Source organism: Anomaloglossus baeobatrachus, chromosome 1 (genome assembly GCF_048569485.1).
Source record: "Anomaloglossus baeobatrachus isolate aAnoBae1 chromosome 1, aAnoBae1.hap1, whole genome shotgun sequence".
Lineage (NCBI taxonomy): Eukaryota > Metazoa > Chordata > Amphibia > Anura > Aromobatidae > Anomaloglossus > Anomaloglossus baeobatrachus.
Window position 1 is genome coordinate 322,187,910 of NC_134353.1, and position 14,450 is coordinate 322,202,359.

The 14,450-nt window shown below is 43.4% G+C and overlaps 22 non-coding genes across 22 annotated transcripts; all 22 read left to right on the plus strand.

The window, feature by feature from the left end:
• Positions 1-203: 203 nt before the first annotated feature.
• On the plus strand, positions 204-276 carry TRNAK-UUU (transfer RNA lysine (anticodon UUU)). The gene has a single exon. It is a non-coding gene; the product is annotated as a tRNA-Lys (tRNA).
• A 581-nt stretch (positions 277-857) lies between these two features.
• Positions 858-930, plus strand: TRNAK-UUU (transfer RNA lysine (anticodon UUU)). Its single transcript has one exon. It is a non-coding gene; the product is annotated as a tRNA-Lys (tRNA).
• A 581-nt stretch (positions 931-1,511) lies between these two features.
• TRNAK-UUU (transfer RNA lysine (anticodon UUU)) lies at positions 1,512-1,584 on the plus strand. The gene has a single exon. It is a non-coding gene; the product is annotated as a tRNA-Lys (tRNA).
• Positions 1,585-2,165: 581 nt separating this feature from the next.
• On the plus strand, positions 2,166-2,238 carry TRNAK-UUU (transfer RNA lysine (anticodon UUU)). Its single transcript has one exon. It is a non-coding gene; the product is annotated as a tRNA-Lys (tRNA).
• A 581-nt stretch (positions 2,239-2,819) lies between these two features.
• Positions 2,820-2,892, plus strand: TRNAK-UUU (transfer RNA lysine (anticodon UUU)). Its single transcript has one exon. It is a non-coding gene; the product is annotated as a tRNA-Lys (tRNA).
• A 581-nt stretch (positions 2,893-3,473) lies between these two features.
• Positions 3,474-3,546, plus strand: TRNAK-UUU (transfer RNA lysine (anticodon UUU)). Its single transcript has one exon. It is a non-coding gene; the product is annotated as a tRNA-Lys (tRNA).
• Positions 3,547-4,127: 581 nt separating this feature from the next.
• TRNAK-UUU (transfer RNA lysine (anticodon UUU)) lies at positions 4,128-4,200 on the plus strand. Its single transcript has one exon. It is a non-coding gene; the product is annotated as a tRNA-Lys (tRNA).
• A 581-nt stretch (positions 4,201-4,781) lies between these two features.
• Positions 4,782-4,854, plus strand: TRNAK-UUU (transfer RNA lysine (anticodon UUU)). The gene has a single exon. It is a non-coding gene; the product is annotated as a tRNA-Lys (tRNA).
• A 581-nt stretch (positions 4,855-5,435) lies between these two features.
• Positions 5,436-5,508, plus strand: TRNAK-UUU (transfer RNA lysine (anticodon UUU)). Its single transcript has one exon. It is a non-coding gene; the product is annotated as a tRNA-Lys (tRNA).
• A 581-nt stretch (positions 5,509-6,089) lies between these two features.
• Positions 6,090-6,162, plus strand: TRNAK-UUU (transfer RNA lysine (anticodon UUU)). Its single transcript has one exon. It is a non-coding gene; the product is annotated as a tRNA-Lys (tRNA).
• Positions 6,163-6,743: 581 nt separating this feature from the next.
• On the plus strand, positions 6,744-6,816 carry TRNAK-UUU (transfer RNA lysine (anticodon UUU)). Its single transcript has one exon. It is a non-coding gene; the product is annotated as a tRNA-Lys (tRNA).
• A 581-nt stretch (positions 6,817-7,397) lies between these two features.
• TRNAK-UUU (transfer RNA lysine (anticodon UUU)) lies at positions 7,398-7,470 on the plus strand. Its single transcript has one exon. It is a non-coding gene; the product is annotated as a tRNA-Lys (tRNA).
• A 581-nt stretch (positions 7,471-8,051) lies between these two features.
• On the plus strand, positions 8,052-8,124 carry TRNAK-UUU (transfer RNA lysine (anticodon UUU)). The gene has a single exon. It is a non-coding gene; the product is annotated as a tRNA-Lys (tRNA).
• Positions 8,125-8,705: 581 nt separating this feature from the next.
• TRNAK-UUU (transfer RNA lysine (anticodon UUU)) lies at positions 8,706-8,778 on the plus strand. Its single transcript has one exon. It is a non-coding gene; the product is annotated as a tRNA-Lys (tRNA).
• Positions 8,779-9,359: 581 nt separating this feature from the next.
• On the plus strand, positions 9,360-9,432 carry TRNAK-UUU (transfer RNA lysine (anticodon UUU)). Its single transcript has one exon. It is a non-coding gene; the product is annotated as a tRNA-Lys (tRNA).
• Positions 9,433-10,013: 581 nt separating this feature from the next.
• Positions 10,014-10,086, plus strand: TRNAK-UUU (transfer RNA lysine (anticodon UUU)). Its single transcript has one exon. It is a non-coding gene; the product is annotated as a tRNA-Lys (tRNA).
• Positions 10,087-10,667: 581 nt separating this feature from the next.
• On the plus strand, positions 10,668-10,740 carry TRNAK-UUU (transfer RNA lysine (anticodon UUU)). The gene has a single exon. It is a non-coding gene; the product is annotated as a tRNA-Lys (tRNA).
• A 581-nt stretch (positions 10,741-11,321) lies between these two features.
• TRNAK-UUU (transfer RNA lysine (anticodon UUU)) lies at positions 11,322-11,394 on the plus strand. Its single transcript has one exon. It is a non-coding gene; the product is annotated as a tRNA-Lys (tRNA).
• Positions 11,395-11,975: 581 nt separating this feature from the next.
• On the plus strand, positions 11,976-12,048 carry TRNAK-UUU (transfer RNA lysine (anticodon UUU)). The gene has a single exon. It is a non-coding gene; the product is annotated as a tRNA-Lys (tRNA).
• A 581-nt stretch (positions 12,049-12,629) lies between these two features.
• On the plus strand, positions 12,630-12,702 carry TRNAK-UUU (transfer RNA lysine (anticodon UUU)). The gene has a single exon. It is a non-coding gene; the product is annotated as a tRNA-Lys (tRNA).
• A 581-nt stretch (positions 12,703-13,283) lies between these two features.
• On the plus strand, positions 13,284-13,356 carry TRNAK-UUU (transfer RNA lysine (anticodon UUU)). Its single transcript has one exon. It is a non-coding gene; the product is annotated as a tRNA-Lys (tRNA).
• Positions 13,357-13,937: 581 nt separating this feature from the next.
• Positions 13,938-14,010, plus strand: TRNAK-UUU (transfer RNA lysine (anticodon UUU)). Its single transcript has one exon. It is a non-coding gene; the product is annotated as a tRNA-Lys (tRNA).
• Positions 14,011-14,450: the final 440 nt, after the last annotated feature.

Here is a 14,450-nt window from a genome sequence, read left to right on the forward strand (position 1 = left end):
GCTGCTTACTCCTTTTCCCCACTTTTGCCTCCATAGAGAATACCAGGAGATATAACCTGGCACTTGCTTTCTGTGGCAGAATGTGTGCGGACTTTGGTTTTGTTTGTGTACAGTCCTAAGCAAAAAGGAACATCTCGGAAGGTTCTTCGAAATGCATAGTGAGATGTTCTTCCTAAATGTGCTAAATGGGCTGCTCTGCACGAGCCTGGGTAGCTCAGTCGGTAGAGCATCAGACTTTTAATCTGAGGGTCCAGGGTTCAAGTCCCTGTTCAGGCGCCTTGCCTTTTACCATAAACCTAGCACGTACCTTGACTTCGTTCTTAGGTGATTCTTGAGTGTGCATGAGGATTAAGCGTTGTTCTGGTTATTACATGACTTGTATCCAGCATTATTTCCCTCCGTTGAGTCTGTCTCTAACTTTCAGTCTTCTCTGAGCTGGTGGGTGTGGACTTGCATTTGTGATGTCTTTCAGAAACCGCACACAGAAATTGAAGAATCCTTGTTTTGTTTTTCTCTGTAAAAGTATGTGAGACATTACACAGCCCTAATGATCTGTGTGGCAGTGAATTGAGTTTGGAAAAAAAGCTTAAACAGTTGCTTAATACTGCAGCTGCACCTGACTATACTTAGCCAATTCTTATTGTCTTTGACGATGCTGCTTACTCCTTTTCCCCACTTTTGCCTCCATAGAGAATACCAGGAGATATAACCTGGCACTTGCTTTCTGTGGCAGAATGTGTGCGGACTTTGGTTTTGTTTGTGTACAGTCCTAAGCAAAAAGGAACATCTCGGAAGGTTCTTCGAAATGCATAGTGAGATGTTCTTCCTAAATGTGCTAAATGGGCTGCTCTGCACGAGCCTGGGTAGCTCAGTCGGTAGAGCATCAGACTTTTAATCTGAGGGTCCAGGGTTCAAGTCCCTGTTCAGGCGCCTTGCCTTTTACCATAAACCTAGCACGTACCTTGACTTCGTTCTTAGGTGATTCTTGAGTGTGCATGAGGATTAAGCGTTGTTCTGGTTATTACATGACTTGTATCCAGCATTATTTCCCTCCGTTGAGTCTGTCTCTAACTTTCAGTCTTCTCTGAGCTGGTGGGTGGGGACTTGCATTTGTGATGTCTTTCAGAAACCGCACACAGAAATTGAAGAATCCTTGTTTTGTTTTTCTCTGTAAAAGTATGTGAGACATTACACAGCCCTAATGATCTGTGTGGCAGTGAATTGAGTTTGGAAAAAAAGCTTAAACAGTTGCTTAATACTGCAGCTGCACCTGACTATACTTAGCCAATTCTTATTGTCTTTGACGATGCTGCTTACTCCTTTTCCCCACTTTTGCCTCCATAGAGAATACCAGGAGATATAACCTGGCACTTGCTTTCTGTGGCAGAATGTGTGCGGACTTTGGTTTTGTTTGTGTACAGTCCTAAGCAAAAAGGAACATCTCGGAAGGTTCTTCGAAATGCATAGTGAGATGTTCTTCCTAAATGTGCTAAATGGGCTGCTCTGCACGAGCCTGGGTAGCTCAGTCGGTAGAGCATCAGACTTTTAATCTGAGGGTCCAGGGTTCAAGTCCCTGTTCAGGCGCCTTGCCTTTTACCATAAACCTAGCACGTACCTTGACTTCGTTCTTAGGTGATTCTTGAGTGTGCATGAGGATTAAGCGTTGTTCTGGTTATTACATGACTTGTATCCAGCATTATTTCCCTCCGTTGAGTCTGTCTCTAACTTTCAGTCTTCTCTGAGCTGGTGGGTGGGGACTTGCATTTGTGATGTCTTTCAGAAACCGCACACAGAAATTGAAGAATCCTTGTTTTGTTTTTCTCTGTAAAAGTATGTGAGACATTACACAGCCCTAATGATCTGTGTGGCAGTGAATTGAGTTTGGAAAAAAAGCTTAAACAGTTGCTTAATACTGCAGCTGCACCTGACTATACTTAGCCAATTCTTATTGTCTTTGACGATGCTGCTTACTCCTTTTCCCCACTTTTGCCTCCATAGAGAATACCAGGAGATATAACCTGGCACTTGCTTTCTGTGGCAGAATGTGTGCGGACTTTGGTTTTGTTTGTGTACAGTCCTAAGCAAAAAGGAACATCTCGGAAGGTTCTTCGAAATGCATAGTGAGATGTTCTTCCTAAATGTGCTAAATGGGCTGCTCTGCACGAGCCTGGGTAGCTCAGTCGGTAGAGCATCAGACTTTTAATCTGAGGGTCCAGGGTTCAAGTCCCTGTTCAGGCGCCTTGCCTTTTACCATAAACCTAGCACGTACCTTGACTTCGTTCTTAGGTGATTCTTGAGTGTGCATGAGGATTAAGCGTTGTTCTGGTTATTACATGACTTGTATCCAGCATTATTTCCCTCCGTTGAGTCTGTCTCTAACTTTCAGTCTTCTCTGAGCTGGTGGGTGGGGACTTGCATTTGTGATGTCTTTCAGAAACCGCACACAGAAATTGAAGAATCCTTGTTTTGTTTTTCTCTGTAAAAGTATGTGAGACATTACACAGCCCTAATGATCTGTGTGGCAGTGAATTGAGTTTGGAAAAAAAGCTTAAACAGTTGCTTAATACTGCAGCTGCACCTGACTATACTTAGCCAATTCTTATTGTCTTTGACGATGCTGCTTACTCCTTTTCCCCACTTTTGCCTCCATAGAGAATACCAGGAGATATAACCTGGCACTTGCTTTCTGTGGCAGAATGTGTGCGGACTTTGGTTTTGTTTGTGTACAGTCCTAAGCAAAAAGGAACATCTCGGAAGGTTCTTCGAAATGCATAGTGAGATGTTCTTCCTAAATGTGCTAAATGGGCTGCTCTGCACGAGCCTGGGTAGCTCAGTCGGTAGAGCATCAGACTTTTAATCTGAGGGTCCAGGGTTCAAGTCCCTGTTCAGGCGCCTTGCCTTTTACCATAAACCTAGCACGTACCTTGACTTCGTTCTTAGGTGATTCTTGAGTGTGCATGAGGATTAAGCGTTGTTCTGGTTATTACATGACTTGTATCCAGCATTATTTCCCTCCGTTGAGTCTGTCTCTAACTTTCAGTCTTCTCTGAGCTGGTGGGTGGGGACTTGCATTTGTGATGTCTTTCAGAAACCGCACACAGAAATTGAAGAATCCTTGTTTTGTTTTTCTCTGTAAAAGTATGTGAGACATTACACAGCCCTAATGATCTGTGTGGCAGTGAATTGAGTTTGGAAAAAAAGCTTAAACAGTTGCTTAATACTGCAGCTGCACCTGACTATACTTAGCCAATTCTTATTGTCTTTGACGATGCTGCTTACTCCTTTTCCCCACTTTTGCCTCCATAGAGAATACCAGGAGATATAACCTGGCACTTGCTTTCTGTGGCAGAATGTGTGCGGACTTTGGTTTTGTTTGTGTACAGTCCTAAGCAAAAAGGAACATCTCGGAAGGTTCTTCGAAATGCATAGTGAGATGTTCTTCCTAAATGTGCTAAATGGGCTGCTCTGCACGAGCCTGGGTAGCTCAGTCGGTAGAGCATCAGACTTTTAATCTGAGGGTCCAGGGTTCAAGTCCCTGTTCAGGCGCCTTGCCTTTTACCATAAACCTAGCACGTACCTTGACTTCGTTCTTAGGTGATTCTTGAGTGTGCATGAGGATTAAGCGTTGTTCTGGTTATTACATGACTTGTATCCAGCATTATTTCCCTCCGTTGAGTCTGTCTCTAACTTTCAGTCTTCTCTGAGCTGGTGGGTGGGGACTTGCATTTGTGATGTCTTTCAGAAACCGCACACAGAAATTGAAGAATCCTTGTTTTGTTTTTCTCTGTAAAAGTATGTGAGACATTACACAGCCCTAATGATCTGTGTGGCAGTGAATTGAGTTTGGAAAAAAAGCTTAAACAGTTGCTTAATACTGCAGCTGCACCTGACTATACTTAGCCAATTCTTATTGTCTTTGACGATGCTGCTTACTCCTTTTCCCCACTTTTGCCTCCATAGAGAATACCAGGAGATATAACCTGGCACTTGCTTTCTGTGGCAGAATGTGTGCGGACTTTGGTTTTGTTTGTGTACAGTCCTAAGCAAAAAGGAACATCTCGGAAGGTTCTTCGAAATGCATAGTGAGATGTTCTTCCTAAATGTGCTAAATGGGCTGCTCTGCACGAGCCTGGGTAGCTCAGTCGGTAGAGCATCAGACTTTTAATCTGAGGGTCCAGGGTTCAAGTCCCTGTTCAGGCGCCTTTCCTTTTACCATAAACCTAGCACGTACCTTGACTTCGTTCTTAGGTGATTCTTGAGTGTGCATGAGGATTAAGCGTTGTTCTGGTTATTACATGACTTGTATCCAGCATTATTTCCCTCCGTTGAGTCTGTCTCTAACTTTCAGTCTTCTCTGAGCTGGTGGGTGGGGACTTGCATTTGTGATGTCTTTCAGAAACCGCACACAGAAATTGAAGAATCCTTGTTTTGTTTTTCTCTGTAAAAGTATGTGAGACATTACACAGCCCTAATGATCTGTGTGGCAGTGAATTGAGTTTGGAAAAAAAGCTTAAACAGTTGCTTAATACTGCAGCTGCACCTGACTATACTTAGCCAATTCTTATTGTCTTTGACGATGCTGCTTACTCCTTTTCCCCACTTTTGCCTCCATAGAGAATACCAGGAGATATAACCTGGCACTTGCTTTCTGTGGCAGAATGTGTGCGGACTTTGGTTTTGTTTGTGTACAGTCCTAAGCAAAAAGGAACATCTCGGAAGGTTCTTCGAAATGCATAGTGAGATGTTCTTCCTAAATGTGCTAAATGGGCTGCTCTGCACGAGCCTGGGTAGCTCAGTCGGTAGAGCATCAGACTTTTAATCTGAGGGTCCAGGGTTCAAGTCCCTGTTCAGGCGCCTTGCCTTTTACCATAAACCTAGCACGTACCTTGACTTCGTTCTTAGGTGATTCTTGAGTGTGCATGAGGATTAAGCGTTGTTCTGGTTATTACATGACTTGTATCCAGCATTATTTCCCTCCGTTGAGTCTGTCTCTAACTTTCAGTCTTCTCTGAGCTGGTGGGTGGGGACTTGCATTTGTGATGTCTTTCAGAAACCGCACACAGAAATTGAAGAATCCTTGTTTTGTTTTTCTCTGTAAAAGTATGTGAGACATTACACAGCCCTAATGATCTGTGTGGCAGTGAATTGAGTTTGGAAAAAAAGCTTAAACAGTTGCTTAATACTGCAGCTGCACCTGACTATACTTAGCCAATTCTTATTGTCTTTGACGATGCTGCTTACTCCTTTTCCCCACTTTTGCCTCCATAGAGAATACCAGGAGATATAACCTGGCACTTGCTTTCTGTGGCAGAATGTGTGCGGACTTTGGTTTTGTTTGTGTACAGTCCTAAGCAAAAAGGAACATCTCGGAAGGTTCTTCGAAATGCATAGTGAGATGTTCTTCCTAAATGTGCTAAATGGGCTGCTCTGCACGAGCCTGGGTAGCTCAGTCGGTAGAGCATCAGACTTTTAATCTGAGGGTCCAGGGTTCAAGTCCCTGTTCAGGCGCCTTGCCTTTTACCATAAACCTAGCACGTACCTTGACTTCGTTCTTAGGTGATTCTTGAGTGTGCATGAGGATTAAGCGTTGTTCTGGTTATTACATGACTTGTATCCAGCATTATTTCCCTCCGTTGAGTCTGTCTCTAACTTTCAGTCTTCTCTGAGCTGGTGGGTGGGGACTTGCATTTGTGATGTCTTTCAGAAACCGCACACAGAAATTGAAGAATCCTTGTTTTGTTTTTCTCTGTAAAAGTATGTGAGACATTACACAGCCCTAATGATCTGTGTGGCAGTGAATTGAGTTTGGAAAAAAAGCTTAAACAGTTGCTTAATACTGCAGCTGCACCTGACTATACTTAGCCAATTCTTATTGTCTTTGACGATGCTGCTTACTCCTTTTCCCCACTTTTGCCTCCATAGAGAATACCAGGAGATATAACCTGGCACTTGCTTTCTGTGGCAGAATGTGTGCGGACTTTGGTTTTGTTTGTGTACAGTCCTAAGCAAAAAGGAACATCTCGGAAGGTTCTTCGAAATGCATAGTGAGATGTTCTTCCTAAATGTGCTAAATGGGCTGCTCTGCACGAGCCTGGGTAGCTCAGTCGGTAGAGCATCAGACTTTTAATCTGAGGGTCCAGGGTTCAAGTCCCTGTTCAGGCGCCTTGCCTTTTACCATAAACCTAGCACGTACCTTGACTTCGTTCTTAGGTGATTCTTGAGTGTGCATGAGGATTAAGCGTTGTTCTGGTTATTACATGACTTGTATCCAGCATTATTTCCCTCCGTTGAGTCTGTCTCTAACTTTCAGTCTTCTCTGAGCTGGTGGGTGGGGACTTGCATTTGTGATGTCTTTCAGAAACCGCACACAGAAATTGAAGAATCCTTGTTTTGTTTTTCTCTGTAAAAGTATGTGAGACATTACACAGCCCTAATGATCTGTGTGGCAGTGAATTGAGTTTGGAAAAAAAGCTTAAACAGTTGCTTAATACTGCAGCTGCACCTGACTATACTTAGCCAATTCTTATTGTCTTTGACGATGCTGCTTACTCCTTTTCCCCACTTTTGCCTCCATAGAGAATACCAGGAGATATAACCTGGCACTTGCTTTCTGTGGCAGAATGTGTGCGGACTTTGGTTTTGTTTGTGTACAGTCCTAAGCAAAAAGGAACATCTCGGAAGGTTCTTCGAAATGCATAGTGAGATGTTCTTCCTAAATGTGCTAAATGGGCTGCTCTGCACGAGCCTGGGTAGCTCAGTCGGTAGAGCATCAGACTTTTAATCTGAGGGTCCAGGGTTCAAGTCCCTGTTCAGGCGCCTTGCCTTTTACCATAAACCTAGCACGTACCTTGACTTCGTTCTTAGGTGATTCTTGAGTGTGCATGAGGATTAAGCGTTGTTCTGGTTATTACATGACTTGTATCCAGCATTATTTCCCTCCGTTGAGTCTGTCTCTAACTTTCAGTCTTCTCTGAGCTGGTGGGTGGGGACTTGCATTTGTGATGTCTTTCAGAAACCGCACACAGAAATTGAAGAATCCTTGTTTTGTTTTTCTCTGTAAAAGTATGTGAGACATTACACAGCCCTAATGATCTGTGTGGCAGTGAATTGAGTTTGGAAAAAAAGCTTAAACAGTTGCTTAATACTGCAGCTGCACCTGACTATACTTAGCCAATTCTTATTGTCTTTGACGATGCTGCTTACTCCTTTTCCCCACTTTTGCCTCCATAGAGAATACCAGGAGATATAACCTGGCACTTGCTTTCTGTGGCAGAATGTGTGCGGACTTTGGTTTTGTTTGTGTACAGTCCTAAGCAAAAAGGAACATCTCGGAAGGTTCTTCGAAATGCATAGTGAGATGTTCTTCCTAAATGTGCTAAATGGGCTGCTCTGCACGAGCCTGGGTAGCTCAGTCGGTAGAGCATCAGACTTTTAATCTGAGGGTCCAGGGTTCAAGTCCCTGTTCAGGCGCCTTGCCTTTTACCATAAACCTAGCACGTACCTTGACTTCGTTCTTAGGTGATTCTTGAGTGTGCATGAGGATTAAGCGTTGTTCTGGTTATTACATGACTTGTATCCAGCATTATTTCCCTCCGTTGAGTCTGTCTCTAACTTTCAGTCTTCTCTGAGCTGGTGGGTGGGGACTTGCATTTGTGATGTCTTTCAGAAACCGCACACAGAAATTGAAGAATCCTTGTTTTGTTTTTCTCTGTAAAAGTATGTGAGACATTACACAGCCCTAATGATCTGTGTGGCAGTGAATTGAGTTTGGAAAAAAAGCTTAAACAGTTGCTTAATACTGCAGCTGCACCTGACTATACTTAGCCAATTCTTATTGTCTTTGACGATGCTGCTTACTCCTTTTCCCCACTTTTGCCTCCATAGAGAATACCAGGAGATATAACCTGGCACTTGCTTTCTGTGGCAGAATGTGTGCGGACTTTGGTTTTGTTTGTGTACAGTCCTAAGCAAAAAGGAACATCTCGGAAGGTTCTTCGAAATGCATAGTGAGATGTTCTTCCTAAATGTGCTAAATGGGCTGCTCTGCACGAGCCTGGGTAGCTCAGTCGGTAGAGCATCAGACTTTTAATCTGAGGGTCCAGGGTTCAAGTCCCTGTTCAGGCGCCTTGCCTTTTACCATAAACCTAGCACGTACCTTGACTTCGTTCTTAGGTGATTCTTGAGTGTGCATGAGGATTAAGCGTTGTTCTGGTTATTACATGACTTGTATCCAGCATTATTTCCCTCCGTTGAGTCTGTCTCTAACTTTCAGTCTTCTCTGAGCTGGTGGGTGGGGACTTGCATTTGTGATGTCTTTCAGAAACCGCACACAGAAATTGAAGAATCCTTGTTTTGTTTTTCTCTGTAAAAGTATGTGAGACATTACACAGCCCTAATGATCTGTGTGGCAGTGAATTGAGTTTGGAAAAAAAGCTTAAACAGTTGCTTAATACTGCAGCTGCACCTGACTATACTTAGCCAATTCTTATTGTCTTTGACGATGCTGCTTACTCCTTTTCCCCACTTTTGCCTCCATAGAGAATACCAGGAGATATAACCTGGCACTTGCTTTCTGTGGCAGAATGTGTGCGGACTTTGGTTTTGTTTGTGTACAGTCCTAAGCAAAAAGGAACATCTCGGAAGGTTCTTCGAAATGCATAGTGAGATGTTCTTCCTAAATGTGCTAAATGGGCTGCTCTGCACGAGCCTGGGTAGCTCAGTCGGTAGAGCATCAGACTTTTAATCTGAGGGTCCAGGGTTCAAGTCCCTGTTCAGGCGCCTTGCCTTTTACCATAAACCTAGCACGTACCTTGACTTCGTTCTTAGGTGATTCTTGAGTGTGCATGAGGATTAAGCGTTGTTCTGGTTATTACATGACTTGTATCCAGCATTATTTCCCTCCGTTGAGTCTGTCTCTAACTTTCAGTCTTCTCTGAGCTGGTGGGTGGGGACTTGCATTTGTGATGTCTTTCAGAAACCGCACACAGAAATTGAAGAATCCTTGTTTTGTTTTTCTCTGTAAAAGTATGTGAGACATTACACAGCCCTAATGATCTGTGTGGCAGTGAATTGAGTTTGGAAAAAAAGCTTAAACAGTTGCTTAATACTGCAGCTGCACCTGACTATACTTAGCCAATTCTTATTGTCTTTGACGATGCTGCTTACTCCTTTTCCCCACTTTTGCCTCCATAGAGAATACCAGGAGATATAACCTGGCACTTGCTTTCTGTGGCAGAATGTGTGCGGACTTTGGTTTTGTTTGTGTACAGTCCTAAGCAAAAAGGAACATCTCGGAAGGTTCTTCGAAATGCATAGTGAGATGTTCTTCCTAAATGTGCTAAATGGGCTGCTCTGCACGAGCCTGGGTAGCTCAGTCGGTAGAGCATCAGACTTTTAATCTGAGGGTCCAGGGTTCAAGTCCCTGTTCAGGCGCCTTGCCTTTTACCATAAACCTAGCACGTACCTTGACTTCGTTCTTAGGTGATTCTTGAGTGTGCATGAGGATTAAGCGTTGTTCTGGTTATTACATGACTTGTATCCAGCATTATTTCCCTCCGTTGAGTCTGTCTCTAACTTTCAGTCTTCTCTGAGCTGGTGGGTGGGGACTTGCATTTGTGATGTCTTTCAGAAACCGCACACAGAAATTGAAGAATCCTTGTTTTGTTTTTCTCTGTAAAAGTATGTGAGACATTACACAGCCCTAATGATCTGTGTGGCAGTGAATTGAGTTTGGAAAAAAAGCTTAAACAGTTGCTTAATACTGCAGCTGCACCTGACTATACTTAGCCAATTCTTATTGTCTTTGACGATGCTGCTTACTCCTTTTCCCCACTTTTGCCTCCATAGAGAATACCAGGAGATATAACCTGGCACTTGCTTTCTGTGGCAGAATGTGTGCGGACTTTGGTTTTGTTTGTGTACAGTCCTAAGCAAAAAGGAACATCTCGGAAGGTTCTTCGAAATGCATAGTGAGATGTTCTTCCTAAATGTGCTAAATGGGCTGCTCTGCACGAGCCTGGGTAGCTCAGTCGGTAGAGCATCAGACTTTTAATCTGAGGGTCCAGGGTTCAAGTCCCTGTTCAGGCGCCTTTCCTTTTACCATAAACCTAGCACGTACCTTGACTTCGTTCTTAGGTGATTCTTGAGTGTGCATGAGGATTAAGCGTTGTTCTGGTTATTACATGACTTGTATCCAGCATTATTTCCCTCCGTTGAGTCTGTCTCTAACTTTCAGTCTTCTCTGAGCTGGTGGGTGGGGACTTGCATTTGTGATGTCTTTCAGAAACCGCACACAGAAATTGAAGAATCCTTGTTTTGTTTTTCTCTGTAAAAGTATGTGAGACATTACACAGCCCTAATGATCTGTGTGGCAGTGAATTGAGTTTGGAAAAAAAGCTTAAACAGTTGCTTAATACTGCAGCTGCACCTGACTATACTTAGCCAATTCTTATTGTCTTTGACGATGCTGCTTACTCCTTTTCCCCACTTTTGCCTCCATAGAGAATACCAGGAGATATAACCTGGCACTTGCTTTCTGTGGCAGAATGTGTGCGGACTTTGGTTTTGTTTGTGTACAGTCCTAAGCAAAAAGGAACATCTCGGAAGGTTCTTCGAAATGCATAGTGAGATGTTCTTCCTAAATGTGCTAAATGGGCTGCTCTGCACGAGCCTGGGTAGCTCAGTCGGTAGAGCATCAGACTTTTAATCTGAGGGTCCAGGGTTCAAGTCCCTGTTCAGGCGCCTTGCCTTTTACCATAAACCTAGCACGTACCTTGACTTCGTTCTTAGGTGATTCTTGAGTGTGCATGAGGATTAAGCGTTGTTCTGGTTATTACATGACTTGTATCCAGCATTATTTCCCTCCGTTGAGTCTGTCTCTAACTTTCAGTCTTCTCTGAGCTGGTGGGTGGGGACTTGCATTTGTGATGTCTTTCAGAAACCGCACACAGAAATTGAAGAATCCTTGTTTTGTTTTTCTCTGTAAAAGTATGTGAGACATTACACAGCCCTAATGATCTGTGTGGCAGTGAATTGAGTTTGGAAAAAAAGCTTAAACAGTTGCTTAATACTGCAGCTGCACCTGACTATACTTAGCCAATTCTTATTGTCTTTGACGATGCTGCTTACTCCTTTTCCCCACTTTTGCCTCCATAGAGAATACCAGGAGATATAACCTGGCACTTGCTTTCTGTGGCAGAATGTGTGCGGACTTTGGTTTTGTTTGTGTACAGTCCTAAGCAAAAAGGAACATCTCGGAAGGTTCTTCGAAATGCATAGTGAGATGTTCTTCCTAAATGTGCTAAATGGGCTGCTCTGCACGAGCCTGGGTAGCTCAGTCGGTAGAGCATCAGACTTTTAATCTGAGGGTCCAGGGTTCAAGTCCCTGTTCAGGCGCCTTGCCTTTTACCATAAACCTAGCACGTACCTTGACTTCGTTCTTAGGTGATTCTTGAGTGTGCATGAGGATTAAGCGTTGTTCTGGTTATTACATGACTTGTATCCAGCATTATTTCCCTCCGTTGAGTCTGTCTCTAACTTTCAGTCTTCTCTGAGCTGGTGGGTGGGGACTTGCATTTGTGATGTCTTTCAGAAACCGCACACAGAAATTGAAGAATCCTTGTTTTGTTTTTCTCTGTAAAAGTATGTGAGACATTACACAGCCCTAATGATCTGTGTGGCAGTGAATTGAGTTTGGAAAAAAAGCTTAAACAGTTGCTTAATACTGCAGCTGCACCTGACTATACTTAGCCAATTCTTATTGTCTTTGACGATGCTGCTTACTCCTTTTCCCCACTTTTGCCTCCATAGAGAATACCAGGAGATATAACCTGGCACTTGCTTTCTGTGGCAGAATGTGTGCGGACTTTGGTTTTGTTTGTGTACAGTCCTAAGCAAAAAGGAACATCTCGGAAGGTTCTTCGAAATGCATAGTGAGATGTTCTTCCTAAATGTGCTAAATGGGCTGCTCTGCACGAGCCTGGGTAGCTCAGTCGGTAGAGCATCAGACTTTTAATCTGAGGGTCCAGGGTTCAAGTCCCTGTTCAGGCGCCTTGCCTTTTACCATAAACCTAGCACGTACCTTGACTTCGTTCTTAGGTGATTCTTGAGTGTGCATGAGGATTAAGCGTTGTTCTGGTTATTACATGACTTGTATCCAGCATTATTTCCCTCCGTTGAGTCTGTCTCTAACTTTCAGTCTTCTCTGAGCTGGTGGGTGGGGACTTGCATTTGTGATGTCTTTCAGAAACCGCACACAGAAATTGAAGAATCCTTGTTTTGTTTTTCTCTGTAAAAGTATGTGAGACATTACACAGCCCTAATGATCTGTGTGGCAGTGAATTGAGTTTGGAAAAAAAGCTTAAACAGTTGCTTAATACTGCAGCTGCACCTGACTATACTTAGCCAATTCTTATTGTCTTTGACGATGCTGCTTACTCCTTTTCCCCACTTTTGCCTCCATAGAGAATACCAGGAGATATAACCTGGCACTTGCTTTCTGTGGCAGAATGTGTGCGGACTTTGGTTTTGTTTGTGTACAGTCCTAAGCAAAAAGGAACATCTCGGAAGGTTCTTCGAAATGCATAGTGAGATGTTCTTCCTAAATGTGCTAAATGGGCTGCTCTGCACGAGCCTGGGTAGCTCAGTCGGTAGAGCATCAGACTTTTAATCTGAGGGTCCAGGGTTCAAGTCCCTGTTCAGGCGCCTTGCCTTTTACCATAAACCTAGCACGTACCTTGACTTCGTTCTTAGGTGATTCTTGAGTGTGCATGAGGATTAAGCGTTGTTCTGGTTATTACATGACTTGTATCCAGCATTATTTCCCTCCGTTGAGTCTGTCTCTAACTTTCAGTCTTCTCTGAGCTGGTGGGTGGGGACTTGCATTTGTGATGTCTTTCAGAAACCGCACACAGAAATTGAAGAATCCTTGTTTTGTTTTTCTCTGTAAAAGTATGTGAGACATTACACAGCCCTAATGATCTGTGTGGCAGTGAATTGAGTTTGGAAAAAAAGCTTAAACAGTTGCTTAATACTGCAGCTGCACCTGACTATACTTAGCCAATTCTTATTGTCTTTGACGATGCTGCTTACTCCTTTTCCCCACTTTTGCCTCCATAGAGAATACCAGGAGATATAACCTGGCACTTGCTTTCTGTGGCAGAATGTGTGCGGACTTTGGTTTTGTTTGTGTACAGTCCTAAGCAAAAAGGAACATCTCGGAAGGTTCTTCGAAATGCATAGTGAGATGTTCTTCCTAAATGTGCTAAATGGGCTGCTCTGCACGAGCCTGGGTAGCTCAGTCGGTAGAGCATCAGACTTTTAATCTGAGGGTCCAGGGTTCAAGTCCCTGTTCAGGCGCCTTTCCTTTTACCATAAACCTAGCACGTACCTTGACTTCGTTCTTAGGTGATTCTTGAGTGTGCATGAGGATTAAGCGTTGTTCTGGTTATTACATGACTTGTATCCAGCATTATTTCCCTCCGTTGAGTCTGTCTCTAACTTTCAGTCTTCTCTGAGCTGGTGGGTGGGGACTTGCATTTGTGATGTCTTTCAGAAACCGCACACAGAAATTGAAGAATCCTTGTTTTGTTTTTCTCTGTAAAAGTATGTGAGACATTACACAGCCCTAATGATCTGTGTGGCAGTGAATTGAGTTTGGAAAAAAAGCTTAAACAGTTGCTTAATACTGCAGCTGCACCTGACTATACTTAGCCAATTCTTATTGTCTTTGACGATGCTGCTTACTCCTTTTCCCCACTTTTGCCTCCATAGAGAATACCAGGAGATATAACCTGGCACTTGCTTTCTGTGGCAGAATGTGTGCGGACTTTGGTTTTGTTTGTGTACAGTCCTAAGCAAAAAGGAACATCTCGGAAGGTTCTTCGAAATGCATAGTGAGATGTTCTTCCTAAATGTGCTAAATGGGCTGCTCTGCACGAGCCTGGGTAGCTCAGTCGGTAGAGCATCAGACTTTTAATCTGAGGGTCCAGGGTTCAAGTCCCTGTTCAGGCGCCTTGCCTTTTACCATAAACCTAGCACGTACCTTGACTTCGTTCTTAGGTGATTCTTGAGTGTGCATGAGGATTAAGCGTTGTTCTGGTTATTACATGACTTGTATCCAGCATTATTTCCCTCCGTTGAGTCTGTCTCTAACTTTCAGTCTTCTCTGAGCTGGTGGGTGGGGACTTGCATTTGTGATGTCTTTCAGAAACCGCACACAGAAATTGAAGAATCCTTGTTTTGTTTTTCTCTGTAAAAGTATGTGAGACATTACACAGCCCTAATGATCTGTGTGGCAGTGAATTGAGTTTGGAAAAAAAGCTTAAACAGTTGCTTAATACTGCAGCTGCACCTGACTATACTTAGCCAATTCTTATTGTCTTTGACGATGCTGCTTACTCCTTTTCCCCACTTTTGCCTCCATAGAGAATACCAGGAGATATAACCTGGCA